General features: G+C 28.0%; 1 protein-coding gene and 1 long non-coding RNA gene across 4 annotated transcripts in view; one reads left to right on the top strand and one right to left on the bottom strand.

Moving 5' to 3' along the window:
• Positions 1-21805, bottom strand: part of LOC148237850 (uncharacterized) — a 252044-nt gene that overhangs the window by 63547 nt on the left and 166692 nt on the right. The window lies entirely within an intron of this gene.
• LOC148237852 (spondin-1-like) overlaps positions 7891-21805 on the top strand; it is a 158359-nt gene continuing 144444 nt past the window's right edge. For all 3 annotated transcript variants that reach the window (XM_088205724.1, XM_088205727.1, XM_088205725.1), the window contains exon 1: positions 7891-8140. The gene's annotated coding sequence lies outside the window, so the exon portion shown is untranslated. The remainder of the gene's footprint in view (positions 8141-21805) is intronic.

The following is a 21805-nucleotide window of genomic DNA, read 5'->3' as shown; positions in this document are numbered from 1 at the left end:
TGTTTGTAAATTATTGCTTTCTGAACGTTTAAAAATATTAGATACGAGATTAAATATTTAATAAATGTAAATTAGTAGCAGGAAATTTAGGTAGTCTCGAATCTATCACGAAAATATTTTTTAAAATACGTCATTTTATTAAAATCATATTGATATTCATTTTCACCAGTAAATATATATTTTTACCAGTGAAAATATAAATTATCTGACAGGTGCTAGTAAAATTATATGATTTCAAATTTTCTATATGTAGTAATATATATTTACACATATATCATTATTTATTTACATAATGTATAAATGTTACAGTAGATGTGTATTTTTTGGTAAAGTTATATATTCACTAGTAAGGTCCAAATACATTTTCACGAGTAGATATATATTTCTACTAGCAAAGATATAGTTAAACTAATATGCTGCACTAAAATTAATATAAATATCAACTTGACAGTTGCGAAACGTCCTTTTGCTGTTCAAACCAAAACCTAATGAATGTTCTATTACTATGTTGTGATTATCTGGTCAGGTTTTAATAACTATTGATAAATTACTTTCTAAACACAAATAATAACATTTTTATGGGAATTTTTGATCGAGTGGTCATCAAAGGTATTTTTTCTTTGGATTCTTGTACATGATCCTTTTTCATAACAAGTAACAATCATAAAAAATGGATCGATTAAATGTTTAAAAGATCTGTTACTGAAAGTTTGCGCGGAAGTAAAATTTTTTGACTATTTTTTCAGCCCTTTTAAATTATGTTATACTTGACAACGGTCAGTTAAATTTTACCAATAATATAACTGTGGCGGCCGACATGTGTCACGGACAGGAAAAACAAAATTCTTAAGAGTAATCTAAACGGTCGAATTTAATTTTCAAATTATTCGCCAAAAGGCAAAGCTTAGAACAGTTAGTCTGAGACAAAGTATACGAGATCATCGCATGGGCTTCGCCCTCAGCGCTGCTAAGTCCCGTAGAACAGTTGCTTCAAGATGATTGGACATCACAATATTTGCAGAAATAGCTTGTTTGCTATTTACTATTCGAATTAAAAAGATATTTTGTATTCTTCAATATTAAAATATATATAGGTAATCATAATAGGTGTAATAGGTCGAATCCATGTCTTTGTACGCAATATGCAAAATGATCAAGGAATGATTTTGTCATACTTACCCGTTAACAATTTTGAAAAATACTTTAAATTAATATATTTACGTCACTTAATGGTCTAAAGTTGCATTTTTATTCAATCAAGTCTATACCTATTCCCAAAGTGGTGACCCTAGATTATTTTTTCGTGTCTGTTTACAAGCCAGAGCGCGACCTTTCATATCAATTTCGTGGAAATTGTCTCGATGTCAATGAAACAAACGGCGTATTGATGTTAATTAGTCATCATCAGCGGCCGTGAAGTTTTAATACATACATATACACATAAAACATATATGTACATACAATCCGCGTCACATGACGTGACCGAGTGGTCATCTTGGCATTACGTGCTCCTGATAATGACGAGTCAATTATTTCACACGGACGGATAGGGAGGACGCGTGCTCGACGACAAACGGACCGTTTTCACATTCAATTTGTATATCCAAAAACGAGTGAGCTTATCAACAACTGAAGAGATTGTTAAGCAATAAAAATGGGGCGTGTAAATGTGAAGTACTACGCTGTATATTATATAAATTGCGAGATGCAATTAAATAAAAAAAACAACGTGATAATGAGTCGTTATATTAGCATGATAACAATTTGTTAATATCGCATATTTTGAGAAATAAAAAATTGGTATTATAAATAAAATGTCTAGCAATCAAAAACTAGATGACTTTTTGAGGGGAGTGTTCTCGAGCGATGACGTCATGACCATGACGGTTAAGAATAAGAAACACAATCGCGATTCTCTAGGACAATAATCAGCGAGCATCAGAAAAGTGTATAGAGATTCTCATTCTTGAAACCCATTTGGTAAATGAGAATCTATCTCTGACATTATATCTCCGCCAGCTTCTCCACCACCACTCGGAGAAAACAGTCTCGCCCATCATTGTTTGTCACAATATGTAAATTATACTAATACATTTTTACCAGTATCCACCGGCGTATTTCTGGCTGCAAAATCACACTAGGGTTAGAAAACCTTAAAAGTGCTTTATTGAATTCAAGCTAAGTCAAGAATACAATGAATTGTATTCCAGCGCCTCTAGTAAAGAGCCACTAGGATACAAATGCGGATAAAATATGTTATTTCTCTTGTAAAGATATTGGAAATTTTTTCTCTGAAACCTATTTAACATCAAGAAAACTTCGTTTTATATAATGTCTTTTTATAAAGACAGTGAGTCCGCATTTGTTTGATTACTAGCATATAATAAATTTAGCGAATTCTCAATGTATATTAAATGAGCAGAGGGTCACAATTTAATCTTTCGGTTACAGTTTATTTTATAAACATTTTTAATCTGTCGTGATATGTTAATGTGATGTTGCTGAACAATCCACTGATGCGCCTAGTGTCCATGGAGTGGCCTGGCTCATTTACACGGAATCTAACAAATGTCAATTATTTTACAGTGCTGGTTCGAAACAGCTCTGACGAATCGTAAATGAGGAAGTTTGCGGACCAATTGCATTGTCTTCTGAACAAACATACGAAATGTCTTTAAAATATAAACGGTCTAGATGCTCATTCCGGTGATCGGTAACCTAAGGGTAGAATAACATTATTATTATGTATAGGGTAAAACGTATTATCTAGCTGGAGATGAACGTGCTATTAGGTAGTTTGTGCGATATTTACAAATATTAACGCAATTGTTTGGTCATGCAATATTCTTTTCATTATCGTAAAAAATCTGTGTGGCTATTCTTTCATGTATTCGAATGTCTAAAATGACCTCTAAATTATAACAAATTGCGCAGTTAGTTGAAAAGCTCACAGATTCCTGTGTTACTTCAGAGTGATCATGATACTTGTTGGAGCGACGAATATCGTAACTCATAAATACATAAAATATTTACAAAAAGTCAGTTAACAGACTTATAGCTTCCAAGTAGAGTTGAACTTTTAATAAAAAAAATCATCAGAGGTTTATTAATAACATTCAAAGTAGGTTTAAACCAATTTAGTGGCAAGACCACTTATTCAGAATAAAAATATAACACAATTTATTAGTAAATATAAGAGGCAAAATTGAGATTCACATATTATATAAAATAAGTTAATATCGGAAAACTTGATAATAAGAATAACATCTTAATATTAAGCATGTAATAAATCAAACACGACAGGACACCGTGTTTACTATAACCGTAAAAGATAATATAAATTGCTCAGAATAATATGATAACTTGTTGTGACATCTAATCGACAAATTAGATATATTTTCATAACAACCAATTTATTGTAAGCGTTAACAGTCAATATGAACAAAAAATATTTTATCGCACTGTGCGTCAATTTGTCAACTCATAAAAACATATTATATCATTTCAGAGTAATGTTTTGTGTACATATATTTTTTTAGTCTGAAAATTGTGAGGTTTTGCTTGATTCTCTATTTATGTAAAGCAAATATCTTTAATTTATCAAATTTTATTTATTGAATCGATTCAAAGAAAATAATAAAAATCGAAAACAATATACTTTATGCATGTATTTTGTACATTTATGTTTTAATGAACGAGTAACGAGAGATGATCAGCTTCCCAGTTGTTGATTAGTAGTTTATAAACTCGTTAGGGAGTAACTATTATAATTGAACGATATATAATATTGTTTACCCTTCCCTATATCTAATTATTATGTATGACAAGTGTTGTATTTATTTAAATGTGACACTAAAAAATATGGTATTTAATTAGGTTTATTTAAAAAGTTAAATTGATAAGCTTTTTAATATTAGTTTTAGAACAGTTTATTAAGTATTCTATTAGAATATTTTGAAACAGAAATTTTAATGAATGAAATTGTATATATAAATATTATATTATAATAAGTTTAGTAAAAGCGTATTGATTTGATACTATAAGTGAAAAGGTTGATTTTTATTTCAGTTTTAAAATCGAATTTATATAAAATAAATTATAATAATTTCTCTAATTTCAACATAAAACTATTTATTAAATATATTGCAATTTATTATAATCAAGGCATAAAAAGATTTGAATACTATGCATATAAATGTTTAATTAAAAAAAATATATATACCTACTATATATATATTATTTTTAATGAGCTTCATTTAAGCGATGAATATTAAACCATGTTAATCACAGCAAAGCATTAAACTGTTCCGACATTTTAGTATAATTTACAAGAATTAGTTCGTAGAGTACGATAAAATAATAGCGAGAAAATCTAGTGCGACATTAGGCGATACATTATGAATAAATTTCCTCTTCCTTCCATTAACCCAGATAATTCCAAATGCATTATATAAACACTGCTGTTAATATTACGAATTTCAGTTTCATGGCTTAATTTCCAAAGTCAATATTCGCATTCGAATTAATTAACACGTGTTAACAGAAATTCAATGATAAATTGTCATGTAATATTATCGAAATGGTCACGTGTTAAACAAGTAGTCCTTAAAATACGTAATGGATATTTAAACAAACGTACATCACAAACTAACTTAGATTAAAATTGAATTAGGTTTTTATTGTCCGAAAGATTCACTTCAAAGACGTTATTAAATTTTATTTACCTATAGAATAGTATATATTTTGTGATTTGTCCGTCAAAATATTCCATTAAGTAACCTTTCAGAAAAATATTAACCGAAAATCGAATCTGGACTTTGTCGGAGCACAAAAAAATCATAATGGATCCCAACAAACGTTACGAGCGTCTTCCGCTGGAGAAATCTATTATATATTATTATATATAATAATACATCGACCTTTTGCAAATTTCTTTTACGGCCCAGATTATCCTATGTAATGGTACTATTATTTTTTGTAGATATAAAAAAAATTATCGTCGAAAGTTCCCGGTATGCCCCTGGCTTTGGACAGTGGCCAAGAATTTCATTCCCAGGCCGGTCCATTCCACTTACATTCACAGTTTCATTAGCAATCAATCAACACGGCATTCGATTAAACGTATCTATATTAACGACATGTCAAATAGGAAAACGTAAGGGAAATCTAAGTGAAGATAATAGACACGTAAAAGAGGTACGTGACGAGAAAATGTATTAAAAATATATAAAATGGAATCGGCCGCGTATCAAAGTAGTATCTCATAAGCTGAGATTTGATTTAGATGAATATGTAATACATATTTTCTTTATCTCTGAACATAAATTTGATGAATAGTCTTATTATGTTTAGTATAAATATATTATAATGCAAGCTAAGGTTATATGAAACTTCACTTCTGATAACATATGTGGCATTTAATTTTTTTATGATTTTGATGAAAACCATTTTAGAAATATTATTTGTTGCCTTCTAAACTAAATAATAAAATACGATAAATTAAATATTTAGCTTACAGTATTCTGCGTACTCGATCACGTGCTTTAATAATATTTTTAAAAATCAACAAACATATCTAAAGATCACTGGAATTTACTGGTTAAATTTATATTGCTATCTTATTGCTTTTTGATGCAAAATACGTTTTTAAATATTTAATATTTAAACGTTTTTCCTTGTGTACAAATAGTGACGATTCAAATACCTAAGAATTGTCGTGTAAGTTTTTTTTTATAAACATGTTAGGTGTAGTTGTATTACGATTCATATTATGCCTGATTGACGTTGTTTTATTAATGTGATCTATTATACTTCGAGCTATTTATTAAAATAATATATAATATTTGTATAGATGTTTACTTGCTATAAAAAAATGTGATAATTTTTTATACTAATAATTGTTATATATTTGTTATTACTTAATTCTTAAATTTTTAACACAAATATTTTTTTTATGATAAAATTTTTATTTTAAAATATTTCACTTTCAGTTTAACATACTCATTTTACTTAATAAATAAAATTAATTTGCATTATAAAAAATTATTACTAGATAACTTGGATAGGTGCCAATCTTCTTCAAAAACTAATTAGAATGTTACCATTTCGTTCGTGCACTAGAATACGTTTTTAATATCAATCTGATACTTTAAAAGCCACAGTGTAAATTAAGACGCAGTTTTTATTTGTAAATAAATAATAAAAATATAAATTTAAGGTATTATAAATAATCCAACACATACCCGAGCGTTATAGCTTTCAATATCGATATTTTAAAATGATGAGGTTATAAAACTTTTTAGTTTTAAAATAAAGGGTTTGGTTATAAAACTGCTCACATTGTAGTCATTGAATCAAAATTTGGTACATACTTGACATTTTTTGCCTAGTTAATGTATGTACTATATAAAATGTATATATTTGTAATATTAACATCATTAGTGCTTTTGCTAAATATCACGCCCAATAAATATATATACAGCTGTGCTAATCCTTAGATTAAATTATTCGTCTAGTAATGAAAAATATATGTTGCAGATACTTTAATTTATTTATGAAAGTAAATAATATTGGGTGAGCTAAAACATATCATACATAATAAAAAAGAGGGGCTTCGGTTTTCGGTTTTTTCTCTTTGATGGGAAGTTTATTCCTTCACGATTGTTTTTAAAATATAATTGATTACTTTATTTTATACAAAGTTAATAAGACAATCTCACATCTAAGAGTAAGGACAAAAGAGGAAACTCTTTTTCAAGTCTCTATTTGTTTTGTAAAGTAAATATTTCCATAATATTTTCCTGTATTTTAAAATATATCATGTATAAAAATTAAAACAAATGACAATTGTATTATAATGAAAATAATGAAAAGTCCTAATAAGGATATAAAGTCAAATAACGTAGCCCAAAAGGTCTAGACTGGTAACTCAGACGCCGCGGGTTCAAGCCACGGCAGCAAACTTGATTTAAATTAACAAAAATACTCTATTATTAAAAATTGGCATCAAATGAAAATTTACATTTATTCTTTAAAATTTTTAATAGTGATTAGTACCTATTGTATTTATTTAATATATCTGATTAATTTATTCAGTTGCTATAGATTTACTCCGTTGTAACGCATTAGGATTACGACTTTTAGGCTACAAGGAAATTAAAAAAAAGTTGTGGGTAATATTCTTAAAAAAATTATTCTTTTATTATAAAGTATTTCATGTATTTAAATAACTAATAACTAATGCCAGATATATTAAACATAAAATTAGATATTATTAAAAATTCACACTTGATACCGTATTAACCAGTGGTATAATTTGCCTAATATCTAAAAATTTGGGTTCGAATCCCATTTGGACCGCAATGTTTTTAAATTTTTATCGTTATATATTCATAATTCTTATTGATTATCACAGATTAGATTTCCTAGATTTTCTTTATCTCACGGATGCATATTGCGATAAATAACTTAAATAAGAACATAAATTAATTATACGCTGTAATAATATTTTATAATTAAAAAATATATGTCACATTGAAAATTATTTAAATGATGAAAAAATTAATAATAATGAAAAAAAAATAGGTTAACGCCTGTAGTGGTGCAAATATGGTTCTTAGTCGAATATTCGATTATTCTAATTATACGCCCGATTTTCAACTATCTAAATATTCGAATAATTGATCGAATATTTTCATTTAAAGTTACTGCTAAACCTTTGTGTTGCATGCCTGATTTGTATAAAAATACATATATTTTTCTATACTTTAAATTCATAATTTTCCTAAGGTTCTAATGTAATGTAAAGTTTGCAAGCTTACATATCCACCAAAATTTTTTTTGTAGAGCCACCCCTTGCGGGCATTCCGCGTTGGATATGCGAACATAAACAGTGGCGTCGTGAGCACGCGTGACGCCGGCCGCCAGTTCGACGGCGGACGCCGCTGTCGTCGCACGTGTGATTGTGGCTCTATAGCTTCAAACGCTCCCTTATACGTTCGCGTTGTGATCGTTGTGTCGTTGTGAACATAAAATAATTGTAGTAATAAAACAAATAAATTCGTCTATTGACGATCGACGCAGACAAGTGATTAATTGACACATAAGCGCCTATTCACACGTCTGCATCAGACGCATACAGGTATACCTTTGAAAATGCATTTTATATTATTTACCTAATGTTTGTGTATCGATTTCGTAATTGTCGCTTAACGTTCGATATTTGACTTAATCCGGATCGGATTAGACCGTCATTAGTTTGAACATTTAATTGAAGACTACTGAGTATGTTACACGTTAACCGAATACGTTAATTACACTGCTCATAGAAAATGTTACATTAATAAAATATTTATGGTGATAATTAGTTATATTTTTTTATGATATTAAAAACCTATTAAAAACCTTGCACACATTAAGAAACTCAAAAATAAATAGTCTCAGTAATAAGACTATAGCTATCTTTGACATAAATATCACTATACTATGATAAATATTAATTTACAGATAAATATTTATAAACATGTTAAATTTTAGTTTTTTGTTGTTCGTAAAATATTTACTTTATTTTTTTAATGTTTTTTATATACATTTATTTTCAATAATGCAATTTTTATTATTTATCATTTTTTTATTGATAATGTAGTGTCATTTTTTAGTGAATTTTCTATTATATGGAATATTGTTTTATACATGATATATCATTAAACGTCGAAAAATTCCTAAAGTTTTAATTCATCGATTTAAGATTTAATTCTATAATATTACATTTTTCAACCCTAAGATATGACTTAAAGAACACTATCCATTAATAAATTGGAAAAAAATATTTTTAATAAGTAACATGGTATAATTTGACTATTTAATCTATTTAAGATTATTTTCGGCCAAAACTATTTCAGCTATTTAAAAAATATGCACATTATATTTTCCAACCCCAAGGATATGACTTTAATAAAACTTAAAATTGAAAAAAATCTTCTTGATGGATTACATGATATAATTTGCCATTCCATTTAAGATCAAGCGGACCAAGTTTTATTTTCGGCCAAAATTATTAAATCTATTAAAAATTGATTTATTAAAAAATATGCACCGCAGTGAAAATAAGTACAGTAACAATACGATAAGAAATATTTTTTTTGAACCGCAAAAAAGATAATAATAAAATAAAATTATTTTAAATTATGTTTATAAAAAAATAAATTTTAATTTGTCATAAGCATACCAGTTTATAAATAAGACATACATTTTATAAATTATTTTCAACTGAGTGCGCTAACGAGTGTCATAAAGTGGAAAACGATCTCTGACCAAATCAGGGGTGGCGCAATTTATTATATAACGTTTTGGTTAATTTTATAAATATTTTTAATTGAGACGTTGTCTTTAAATGTGGTTTTAAATTTATTTATTCATAAGACCTTTTGATATATTTATTATTATACTAGCTGTCGGTTCCTCACTGTCATCTGGTATTATTATTGTAAAAACATATTTATGTAATCGATGTTTAAATTAAACATAATTTATTTTTATGTAACCCGTTGCCTCGTAGATTAGCAAATCCAATATATTATTAATAATTAATATTATACATTATCTGACGAATGTATGTCGGGTTTTAATTATTCAGAATTTTTGACCTTGACCTGTTTTTTAAACAGAAATATGCATCAGACATCGAATACCCTTGGCCTAGCCTTATCGCGGAAACGATTACCATAGCACTGCATTGCTGGTGTTATTATAATATTACACAAATATTATTTGAACTGTTATATACATAGTAACCGATCGCGTGTAAATTTTGTTTAAAGGTTAAAACAGGACGATGAACCATAACTCGAATTTATCTCTATTAATGTACGAATAAATACGCGAAATTCCTACTTTTTAGATATGCATTATATTATAAAATATGTATCAGATAATTTCTCGGCAATTTTGAAACTTGAACTCCATAGGAAATATCGCTAATTATCCGGATCCTGTCGCTATTGTCAATAATTGGTTTACGAGGCCACTTCAATTTTAATCTATGGCGTATATCTACGTTATTAATATAATATTGTGCAATATTTAATTTAATTGTTTTTCTAAGAACATATATTTACCTTTTGTTATTGAACTATTATTTTTACAAATGATCAAGAAAATGTCTGAGTATTATGTCACGGTATTTGTTTCAAGTTTGCGATTAGTAGAGCAAGAGAAAAAGTTGTAAAAAATAACTCAAAGACGACACTTTTTCGTAGTTTTTCCGGAGTTTATGTACGTGATTAAGTGTTTTGTTCTGTTTCCAACATATCAAAATAATTTATAGGGCTATACAGTTATTGATGGCATTGTTTATTATATTTTTTTATCTCATCATTATATTTTGTTCACAAACTTTAAATAATAACAGTAGTAAATTTAGAATAAATAATAAACATAATTTTAAGAACTCGTTAATTGTTATAATTCAAATTGCAATAAATCATCTTAGAATATATTTTTCGAGCCCTTCCTAATCTCACAAAATATTTATAATAATTAAAAGCAAATAGAGTATGATAAAAAATGACTCAATAACTTCACAGTAAAAATTAGAAACTCTGTTGTATAACTAAATTAACTGAAATAAAATTTGCTGGATCTTATAAATTTATCTGGTTTTTATTATATTCTGTTTTTAAGGACTCAAGTTCATTTACATACACATTATTTTTTTGACAGGTCGGTAAAAAAACTAGAATTTCTTTCAGTGACAGGGATGTTATGGAGTTATAAAATTTTCCTGTAAGGCTTTTTTATGATTATTTGATGTTTAGGTGATGTGAGATTTTTATAGCATATGTATCAACATTATGACATTGCTAAGTTATTTATTATACATCCAAAAGAGGAAGACATTTTTAATAAATTTACACTTAATTCCACCTATCTATTATTTAATTTTCCTACTTCAATATAATTGAATATTCTTTTGTGTAAAATATAAACTAATTTAATTTATTATTTTTCTGAAAATATATAAATATATTGAAATTTTAATAATAGGTATATAATATTATATATATACAAACTATTTTTTTGCATTTTATAGACTTTGGAATTTATAGACTTTTATAGACTTTTGTAATAGTTTCTGCTTTCTTCTCAACGGTGAAAATAAAGTTTTGCGGTGGATTCATCATCACATTTTTGACATGTTACAGTGATATAATATATTTTAATATATTTTAATATTTTAATATATACTTATTTCATATTATAATAAAAGTATCAGATTATTCTTGTCATTTTTTAAATTGTTCGACTTCGAATATTTACACAAATTGATAAAAGGATAGTTTTAGTTTGTTTTTTTCCAATAATAATAATAAATGCACAAACGGTATTTGCATTATCGTTTTGGCAATGTCTTCGGATTTGACCCCTTAATTTCGGTCAAAATCGCAAATGGGTTTCTGAGCGAATTTTCATAAGTTGCCATCGCTCCTGTCGTCACCCCTTTGTGTGGCGCTAAGCTTATTAAACTTTCCTTTGCAAGTCAATGAAAGGCTCGTAATGACAGTCATTTTCGAAAGCTTATTAAATTTATAGTACACAAGTAAATAAACAATTTATGTGCGCGAAAGACGCTGATAATTAATTTTGCACGGGTTAGCTGGCCGGCACGCGAGTTCATCGAAAATTTATAGCAGGGACCGGAAGTCGCTTGCTATGGTTCAGTTAAAAAGATACCAGACCTCTGTTAGCAATGGCGGCATATTCCATAATTATTAATTGTTATTAATAAAGATATACATTTAAAGAATTCTCGAAAAAATATACAATGGACATACAGACAGAAAATAAACTTTTATATTTCCATATAAATTGTGTGGTGTAGTACATACACATACCGATTCGGAAAATGTATATTTTAAATACTTAATACGATTTTACGCAGCGCAAAAAATTCCCTTAATGTTCATTTGCGATTTGGCGAATAATTAAAATTTCTTAAAAGCATTTTTAATTCCTCACCGCTCTTCGCGTGTAATAGGATTTCGTTGTTAGCGCAAAATTTAATTTGCGACAAAATTTTATGAATTCCTCGAACGGTTGCGTGGGCTGGCGATTGTTTTCGTTTTCGTTGTTCTCACCGTTAACTGAAGTTTTAACCGTTTTATTTTTATGTAGCACCGTGGATGACGTAATAATTTTAAGAAATGATATTTATTTTAAAAATAAAAATATTTTCCTTTCGTATGCTAATCATCATGTTTTTTATGCGTTATACGGAGCTTTCATTTCCGAGAATTGTCACAAAAATTGTGTGGCTGGATTTATCTATGACGATTTCTTCTTCTTAAAGTACGAATGGTAGTAAATAAACGACATTTTTAAACTTTATAGTATGGCACTGTACTCCAAAAACGGAGGATTTTGACTTCTTAATCGCCTAATATAAAAAGGCATACACTTCGTAAAACTCTTTAGAGATAAGCGATAGACTGTTTAAATGTGTAGCTAAAATCGCAATAAAATAATGAGATTGCGCAAATAAAATTTTCGTAATAAAAATAATAATTAAGCTTCTTGTCGACCGACCTCGGTAGTCAGCTGTCGTTATGGTTGGCGGCAGGGTGATTTATTTGCGTTAGAGTTACGTTATAACACTAATAAAAAAATATTTGTTTAATAAACATATTTAAAATATGGTTGTTTCATATTATAATTAAAGTACAAGATTATTAACGTGTCTGAATTAACTAAATTATGTTTTAAATTATTATTTGAAAATACATATTTACATTTTTTGTTGCAAAATAAACAATTCTAGTTTGTACTTGACATTTATAAACCATCTACTAAGATATCTATTTTTATTTAATTTACTTCATCTTTACAGCATACTTATACTGTGAAGATGATTAAATAAATAAAACTTTGATAATAAAAATATTTATTAAGCTTCTTGTCGACCGACCTCAGTTATCAAATTATAAATTAGCAAAGTAATCTTACACAGCTACATATGATTGAATTTTACAGTTTTTTAGTTGTGACGTTATTGTAACTGACGTTCGAACATAGTTGCGTAAATGTTCACGCCACTCTTCTAAGCATGAATCATCGACTTTAAACGAGGGTCGACTGTGTTAAATACTCTTCTTAGAGCGGCATAATATTTTTACAATTTGGAAAATTTAATCAAGGGAAATTTCAAAGGTCGGCAACATGCTGAAGGGCGACCGCCGGAATGTTTGCATACACATACATTTATGTCGGTTCGCTTTTGCACGAGATTCAAAGGAATCCCTGGGGACGCGAACGTGTTATCACGACACAATTTGATATATAGTGAACGTGGTTAGTTTTGAACCCGCCAGGATTAATTTAATCCGAGCGGATGTTTACACTGGGCCGTCCGTTGCAAACGTCCAATTGTTTGCGTTTTTTACACAGAAAAAAAATTCATTGAAAAATTAATACGCGCGTGATTTCGATTGTTGCGAATTTGTGTGTTTAAGCGTGCTTAATACAATTATAGTACTAAAACGGCATTATGTGTTCATGAAACTATGAAATTGTCAAAGGGGCGTAAATACTGCATTGACTCACTGCAGTTAAAACTCATGATTATTCGTAAAAAAATGTATTTTTCATTGTTGAAGTTTATGACACAGTTACTGTACAGCAGATGATATTGGAGGCCTGTTGGTAGTGTTTGTTGTAATATTAAATAATCTTTCGTCAACATACGCAGCAAATAACGCATTGAAAAGTCCAGTTATATTGCCTTTCTACTGGTGGATATATTCTAAGCTTCCTTGATAATTTGCCACACAAGTGTGATATTAAAAATCGATACTATATCATAAAATACATAAATAAAAGCTGCCAAGCATTGCGAAAGAATCACACTTAAATTGTTTCGCAAATATATTGTTACATGTATATGGCACTATAAAATAATATAAAGCTTAATTATTAAACGTAGTGTATTTAGCATCGCTCTATAAAAAAACTGTCAAGACTCCAATTATATAAGTTGCTTTTCCTTTAGGGTCTTACTTTTTGCGCCCCTTTAAGCATTATATGTTATACACCATATGTGTTTAATACTTTTAATGTTATAAGGTCATGCACAAGAAAACATTTTGACGTTATAAAACCACATTATGTTATCTGTAACATGAGAAGAACATATTTAAAAAGAAAAATATGTAATTTCGGTTGCCAGTGAAGTCTTTAATGGGGAAGCCCGGCCGAAGACGAGCACTCAGTGATAAGCCAAAAGCTTAAAGGAATCTTAGTGCCGGGCCAAAGAAAGTGTGCTGTCTTCTCTATTGTCGTCGACGACCCAAAAGCTGTTTGGCGTGTACAAAACTGTTGCTATCCCTAGCGCTTAGAGATAGGAAGGGATTTTTTAAAAGCACTCATTTGAAATAAGAAAATATGTGATAGGACATCTTATATTTTTTTTAGAAATGTTGTTTTACGATTTTGCATCTCTAGCGAAATTATGTGGTTCCAGAAAACGTTAAAAAACTGTTCAAAAATTAGATCCAAGGAACATTTTCTTGTTTTAATTATAGTTAATTAATTTTTTAATGACATTTTTGTAAATAAAAAATAAGATACTCACTTGCAGCAAGTATAAAAAAAAATTATTATGACTTTTGCTAAAAAAGCAATTCATTTTAGTAAATTTTATAATTTTTACGGTTAAGCATGACACGTATTTAAAATATTTATTTCGCTATGATTAAATTAAAGTCTTTGTACAAATATATAATAATCTGATTTACTTACAATGTGTTAATTGAAAATGTTATTGATTTTTCCATAATATAACTACCAGCGTTACCCTTAACATATAGATAAAATAATTTAATTTTTGTGTCAAAAAATAATATAAAATAAGGCTACAAAATTAGATGTTAAAACGATAAATTTGCTTATACAAAAATACATAATGGATGAGAATATTTTATTTAAAATTAATTATATATTTATGGAAAATATAATATAATCAAGAGCTTAAAATTAAGCTTTATATTGTTTTAAAGTATGTTTTTTAAATATATATTACAATCAATCATTATTGCTTTTACCATAGAATAACTATCAATGCATCACTTTGTGGCAAAAAATGTTGAGAAATGATAAAATATTTCATATTCAGTTTTATACAAAAATACATTGGAGATTAGCATATTTTTCGAGTATTTTTTTATTTTAAAGTAAATAATATATTTGTACATAATTTATAATAAAATAAAAAGCCTGAAAACAAAGTTTAAATAAATGAAAAATACACTCTTTCTAAATATTTATAATAATTAATCGTTAGTTATTATTCCCTATTATCTATCAGTACATTACTTGCATTACTATATAAAATATAAATCAAATAATTAGATTTTTGTGAAACTAAGATTATCCGAAAAATATATAAATAAAATTGTTAGTACAAAAATAAATTATGGATGAGCATCTTATTGTGGATTTTTTATTTTAAAATAAGCATGGATAATCTATAATTAAAACGAAAGCTTAAGGTTTAGCTGTAAAATATATATACTTCTTATAATTATATTTCACAATCAGTCATTAAAAATTGTTTTTTCTCTGTAAATAAGTATTAGACAATTTAATATTTGTGTCAAACAATTGGTATAAAATAGGACTATTTATATACAAAAATATATTTTAACTTTTGTATTTTAAAATAAATAATAAAATTATGGATAATCCTAAATAAAACCAAAAGTCTAAAATTAGGCGTTAAATTTATTAAAAATACGTTGTTTATAATTATTGATCTCAAATGTGCTGAGTATTTTATCAAAGTGAGAGTGTTAAAAATATTTTAATCAGTAGATCAATGATTTTATGAAACGAGATTTTGCTGAAAAAAATTACAAATAGTGTACGATGTATTTTTTTCATACATGTGAAGTTTAAAATAAGTTATACAGTGCAATTTTAACAGAAAAAATATAAAAAAATCTATTTTAATCTATTATGTATCACTACGATACGATCATAGAGTAATCATGCAAATAGTGTATATTTAATTATGATCGAATTTCACTGTTTAACATACTTTTGCGGTACTCCATATAATAACATCATCTTTGATATGAATATATAATATAATACAGACCGAGAAGCAATGAGCTAATACGATATTATTCCCAAAGGCCCAACGCCTCGTGGTTGGCTCCAAAGACGATCAATTTAGCTGGCGCATAATTTATGCCAGAAGCACAATATTACCGACGATTGATATGTAAATCTAGCCGATTTCCTCGTCTTACATAGGTAAGAAAGCTTTGAGACACTTTCTAGTCGTACTACAATCAAACATTGTCTATTTTTGGACACATTTGTATGTACATACATAGTATTGATCCTGGCGCGGTTGTAAATTGTTAGTCCCCGTAACATATTTGCACCTGCTCCAAGTTGTTTACTTTGATACATAGTTGCAAGTTGGCATTCTGCACTCCTCGTCTGCTCTATTTCCTGCTTCATGTTGCTTCCTCTCGGCTGCTTTCGACGCGAAGGCTTTGCGCGACATTCGAATATGCTAAAGCATCGTTAAACGGAGCGGATGCTGTGAAAAATTAAAATTGTTGCAGAATATAACCAGTGGTGCCAGCTTTCAGGACTTATAAAGGAAAAGACTTTTGTTTGTTTTGTGTATGCAAGAAATGTAAAATTTTTACTGTTTTTTTAATTATCTATAATTTGTTCCTGGCTGCACCTAATTTTTTATACACCATATCCTTTATAATTTAACATCAAAAAGTTTTAGTTGAATCATTTCTTTTTGTCAACATATATAGGGTTTTAGGATGCTATGTTTGTGATATTGCGATATGTTGTATATTTACCATAAGTTACGCTTTCAACTCTCAAGTCAATAAGTAAGTCTTTTAAAAACTACCCTTTGTCTGGAAAGGATGCGCGATAGATAATATGTTCCACACTGCGCACGGGACTGCCAAAAGCGTGGGGGGGAGAGAGGGGGGAAATTTTTGTTTCACGTATTATAATTATTGTACCTATTTCATTTATTATTGGAAAAAAATATGAAAAAAAAGATGACAATGATTGAATATGTGAATAAGTTTGTATATACAAGTTTTTGTAGATTAAGAGTTATATTTTATAAATTAAGAGTTTTATAATATAAATATTGATATACAAATATAAATACGATATAGAAATGTAAATTTGATACTTTAAATAATATAATTTTAGCTTCACAGGAAATTGTATACGTGTGGATAAAAAGTGTTACATGTATTATATGTATGTACATTTTTAGTGTTATGAAATTTTTATCTCGCCGTGTAATGTATACGAAATAATATATTTTGTAAATGGCTGTCTCCGTTGAGCTCGAAAATTCTTACTTCTTGCAACGCTTTGTACATTATTCTCTTTAAAACTTTTGTGAGATGTGTATTGTTTATCTCGTGAACAATGTTGACTTCTTTCATAAAAGCGCAAGGAATATATGTTCATATAAAATTTAATTAATAATTATAAAATAATAAATTGTTTTTAATTGTTGAATATTGCACGGTTATTATTAATTTTAATACCAGCCGAAAGTCTGTCTGTAGCAGCTTTTATCAGCATGTAATAATAAAGTTGATGTTTACGCATTTTTTCGTATAGGACGTAAGCTTAAAAGCTTTTACTAAAGAGAAGCACCAGATGTTTATATAGCAAAAATATTATATTTCTCGCCCTTAAATAAAAATGAGGTAGCTAATATGCAATTATAGCACAAGCTATAATATTATTTTTTATATTTAGGTTTCTTTCTGTTAAAAAATTCAACGTTAACTAAAGTTTAACTTCAGCAAAAATTTTAAGCTTAACTCAGATATTTTTCACCGTTTGTGAAAATTCTTTCGAACACGAAAGATAAGTCATAGTGTGGACAAAGCTAGTTGAACTTTATCCACGTGCTAACCTCCATTGTATATAGGAAACACCTTATATAAAACGAACTTAGTTGTAGTAAATAAGTTAAAGTTTGATAGTATTAAAAATCGACCGCGAACAAACTTAAAATAACAGTTTACTTCATAAATTAATATGTTTTTCGCAAAATATTGCAATGGCATATATATTTTCCATTGTTTTTTGTATGGATTAAATAATGAATTTAGATATTTGTGTTGTTTGTACGGACATCGACTTTATAAAAACGTTTAATTAGTTTTTGACCCGGAAGTAGTGTAAAACAAATCGGCAAGCGAGATTATGCTCGCTAAATCCCCAGATTATGCTCCTCTAAACCGGGACAGGCCCTTTCAGGTAAGGGGTGTTTACGAAATTAAATATTTCCGAATTGGATTTTGCCGAAATTGGCGCACGTTTAAGGTAATAAGCGTGCTAGCGCCATAGGTTCGTTTTAATTAAGCGCGAAGCTCGTTAAAGGCTATACGCAATATGCTAATAAGATGATTAATTATTGTCCATTCAGTGGCTGCGCTGCGCTAATTAAATTTTGCATATTGAACCGTTTTCACGGGGGCTTTCTTTGACAATGTTGTTTATTATAAACGGGTTAGATAAATTAATGCAAGTTTTGTGCAATATTAAAAAAAAAGCTTCCAATAATTTATTTGATTCCTTATTATTATTGGATTAGATTACATCAGACAGACTATTTGTGTAAAGTGTAATAAAATAAGTAGGAGTAATTTACGTTGAAGTGTCCATATGGACACTCCGGCGATCCGCAATCGAAGTATTATGCGTAACAATAGTATTATGCGTAGGGTAGAACATATAGTCTATTGCGCATCCTTTCAAAATAAAGAGTAGTGTTTTCAGTGGTACTTAAATATTTATTTATTTACTTTATAATATATTTTAATATTGATTTATAATATATTTTAATATTGTCATATTTATTAAAATACAAAAATATTATTCTCACGCGCAAAATATATTAAATTAACTATTTATTTATTTATTTCAATTAAAACCCTCGGGATCTAGCTGGTAACTTCGTTGCAATGGTAAAAAATAAACATAGTATTATTATTATACAGACTAAGAAAATATCAATTTTAAGGTATATCAATGCCAGAGTCGAAACTAAGGTATTTGCCACCCGGGTATGAATAATCCAAATGCCCCCCTATTTTAAATATATTTCACAAACTTAAAATACGTATTTTAAATGGTAATATTGATTTTAATTAAACTGAAATTCTGTGATTGTGAGCATCATATTTAAAAAAAACTAATAGATTATATCTTTATAATAAATATTCATTTGATTACTCTTTATAGAGTACACAATATATTTAAAAATAATAAAATAATATAGCTAATATTATAAAAAGAATAAACAAGAATAATGATATATATTCATATGTTTTTTTCTATGTACATATTAAAAATATATAAAAATAACAACCGGAAAAATCTTAATTATTAGTAGTTTATAGCGTGTGTATTAAATATGTTATTGAAATATGTAGTGCGATAAAAAGTGATACTTAAATTAGTGATACTACTGTGCGATTAAAAACAGTGTTTTCTATTTCATAATCTAAATTAAGTGGTGTTATTTTGATAATTCTTAGTGGAATATATTTTAAGGAATTGTATAAGGTATGAATTTTAAATTATTTATTTATTAGAACCTTAAATAATTGCTAATGTGGCAATGTTATAAGTAAACTTGTGTAGTCTATAAGGAATATATTGATGTGAAAAATACAATTAAAAATTTACACGTTAGCCCATATCGAGTTTTTCGTCCCAAATTTGGATAACAGTAAATTCATCGCCACTGATCTTTTATATTTATTATTAATATTTAATGAACGAGTTGTTGTAATATAGACTTGTGGTATTTGACTAGGTTCTTTATTTATAAAATATTTCTAATCAAGTATCACCTATCACAGAATAGTATTTGGAAAATAAATGACTCAGTAATGATCAATTCTAAATTATTTGTTAATAAAATATCTAGATTGCAAATGCTTGGCGTTGTGTAAGCCCGGCTTTATGGCTATTAAAATTGCAATAAATAAACAGGTATTTCTTCTGGCGCATTATGTAGTTTAATATAAAATATATTAATTTTTTAGATTTAAAATGAGATAAGTTAAAAATATGTATATACATATATGAACTTTTAAAATATTTTTTTACCCAAAATGTATTTCAAGTTGTTTCTCTTTGATATCTGAAAATCAGTGTGCTATTAAGTTCGCAAATTTAGCTGAAATATATTTTTTTAATCTACTTTTTTCTCACGGCGATAAAGTTCGCGTCAACGGTGTTACTGTTACGTTTACGTTACGTTTCACGTCAATCGATTATGAAATTTGACACGATCGCGCGGGCCCTTGCCAAAAGTTTCGATTGGATTTTGACGAAAATTGAAATCGCTCGCACACGCTCAAAAGTTCATCTGTTCCTGACGTTTAACGGATTACGGCTCGTGTTTCGGTCATACGAAAAAAAGAAAGTTCTACTTTTATTATTTTCTTTCATCTTCTCGTCAGAATGAATGAATCGAAAGCGTTTTTTCGCGTAATTGAAATATATTTTCGAAAAATGTTTTTTTTTTATATAAATGTCAATGAAAATTATTCGATTTATTTACTTTAAATATACACACATACAAAATTTTAAAAACTATTTCTATTTGTTAATCACATTATTATTAATTTATTATGCGCTCTGAAATCGTTTCCCGTTGAGAACAATTTTCACATTTAAAAAGAGAAAAACTGCTGGTGTCATGTCAGGTTATTAGAGCGGGTGATTGATTTCCAAAACGTCGTGTTTTTTTTAAAAAATGATTCAACATTCAGTGCATAAAAAGGGTAATATAACAAAAACAATATTTTTTCAAAATACTACTCTTTTCTGAATTTTAATGTAAAATATGTTAAATCTACTATTTTTTTATTGCTAATTATGCAATGTTTCGGAATTGAAACTATATTTGATAGATCTTGAACATCTTCATTTTTACATTTAAAATGTTTTAAATAATGTATTATATTCGCACAATCAGCTCATATTTTTTACTCTTACCTAATATTTATGCCCATTAAAGTTTGATTTTTCGGATTTTGAAGTCGAAGGAATGTAACTGCTGCCAAATAGTGTTCGAAAAACCGGTAACAGTTTATTTTATAAATATATATATTACTACATATATATAGAGAAATATAGATTAATCGGTAGAGTGAAAAAAGTCTTCACTGGCGTATCGAGCTGTATTATTGTCGGCTGTGATTTAGGTAGAACAGTTGGGATCTGTCGTGATACGTTTTCGTAATGCTTTCTGGATGATCCGATTATGTCTTTTGTATCGTAGTTGTCTAGTTGAGATATTGAATTTCCAAATCAAAGTTCACTCATAAATTTAGATGAACACGTATGTGATTGAGGTTTTTATTCTGAGGTGACATTTAAAAGTGAGTGCGAGCTTATTAACAATTTAACTTTTTCGCTTCAAGCTACATAAGTTTTTAATTTCTGTAGCCTTCGTCGCGACAATAAATAAGTCACAAAACATTTACTAATAGACATGAGAGATAAAAGCTTCTCTTATGGTAAATTTATTTCTTAAAATGTATTTTTTTATTCCATTTAGGAAACCCTTTACAGTTTTATTTTTGCGAGGGAAATTATTTACGGAGGTGTGAATTAATATTCCTATGACAATTGATAGATTGGAATGTTTAAATGTTCAAGAAATATTGAAGATGAATATTTTAGTATTTATATATAAGTTAATAAGTATTTATACTTAACTATC

The sequence above is a fragment of the Plectrocnemia conspersa genome, unplaced genomic scaffold, assembly GCF_051122295.1.
Source record: "Plectrocnemia conspersa isolate PC_06_02 unplaced genomic scaffold, ASM5112229v1 ptg000002l, whole genome shotgun sequence".
Classification (NCBI taxonomy): domain Eukaryota; kingdom Metazoa; phylum Arthropoda; class Insecta; order Trichoptera; family Polycentropodidae; genus Plectrocnemia; species Plectrocnemia conspersa.
The sequence above is the reverse complement of the archived record's forward strand: the minus strand, read 5'-3'. Positions and strand labels throughout refer to the sequence as shown.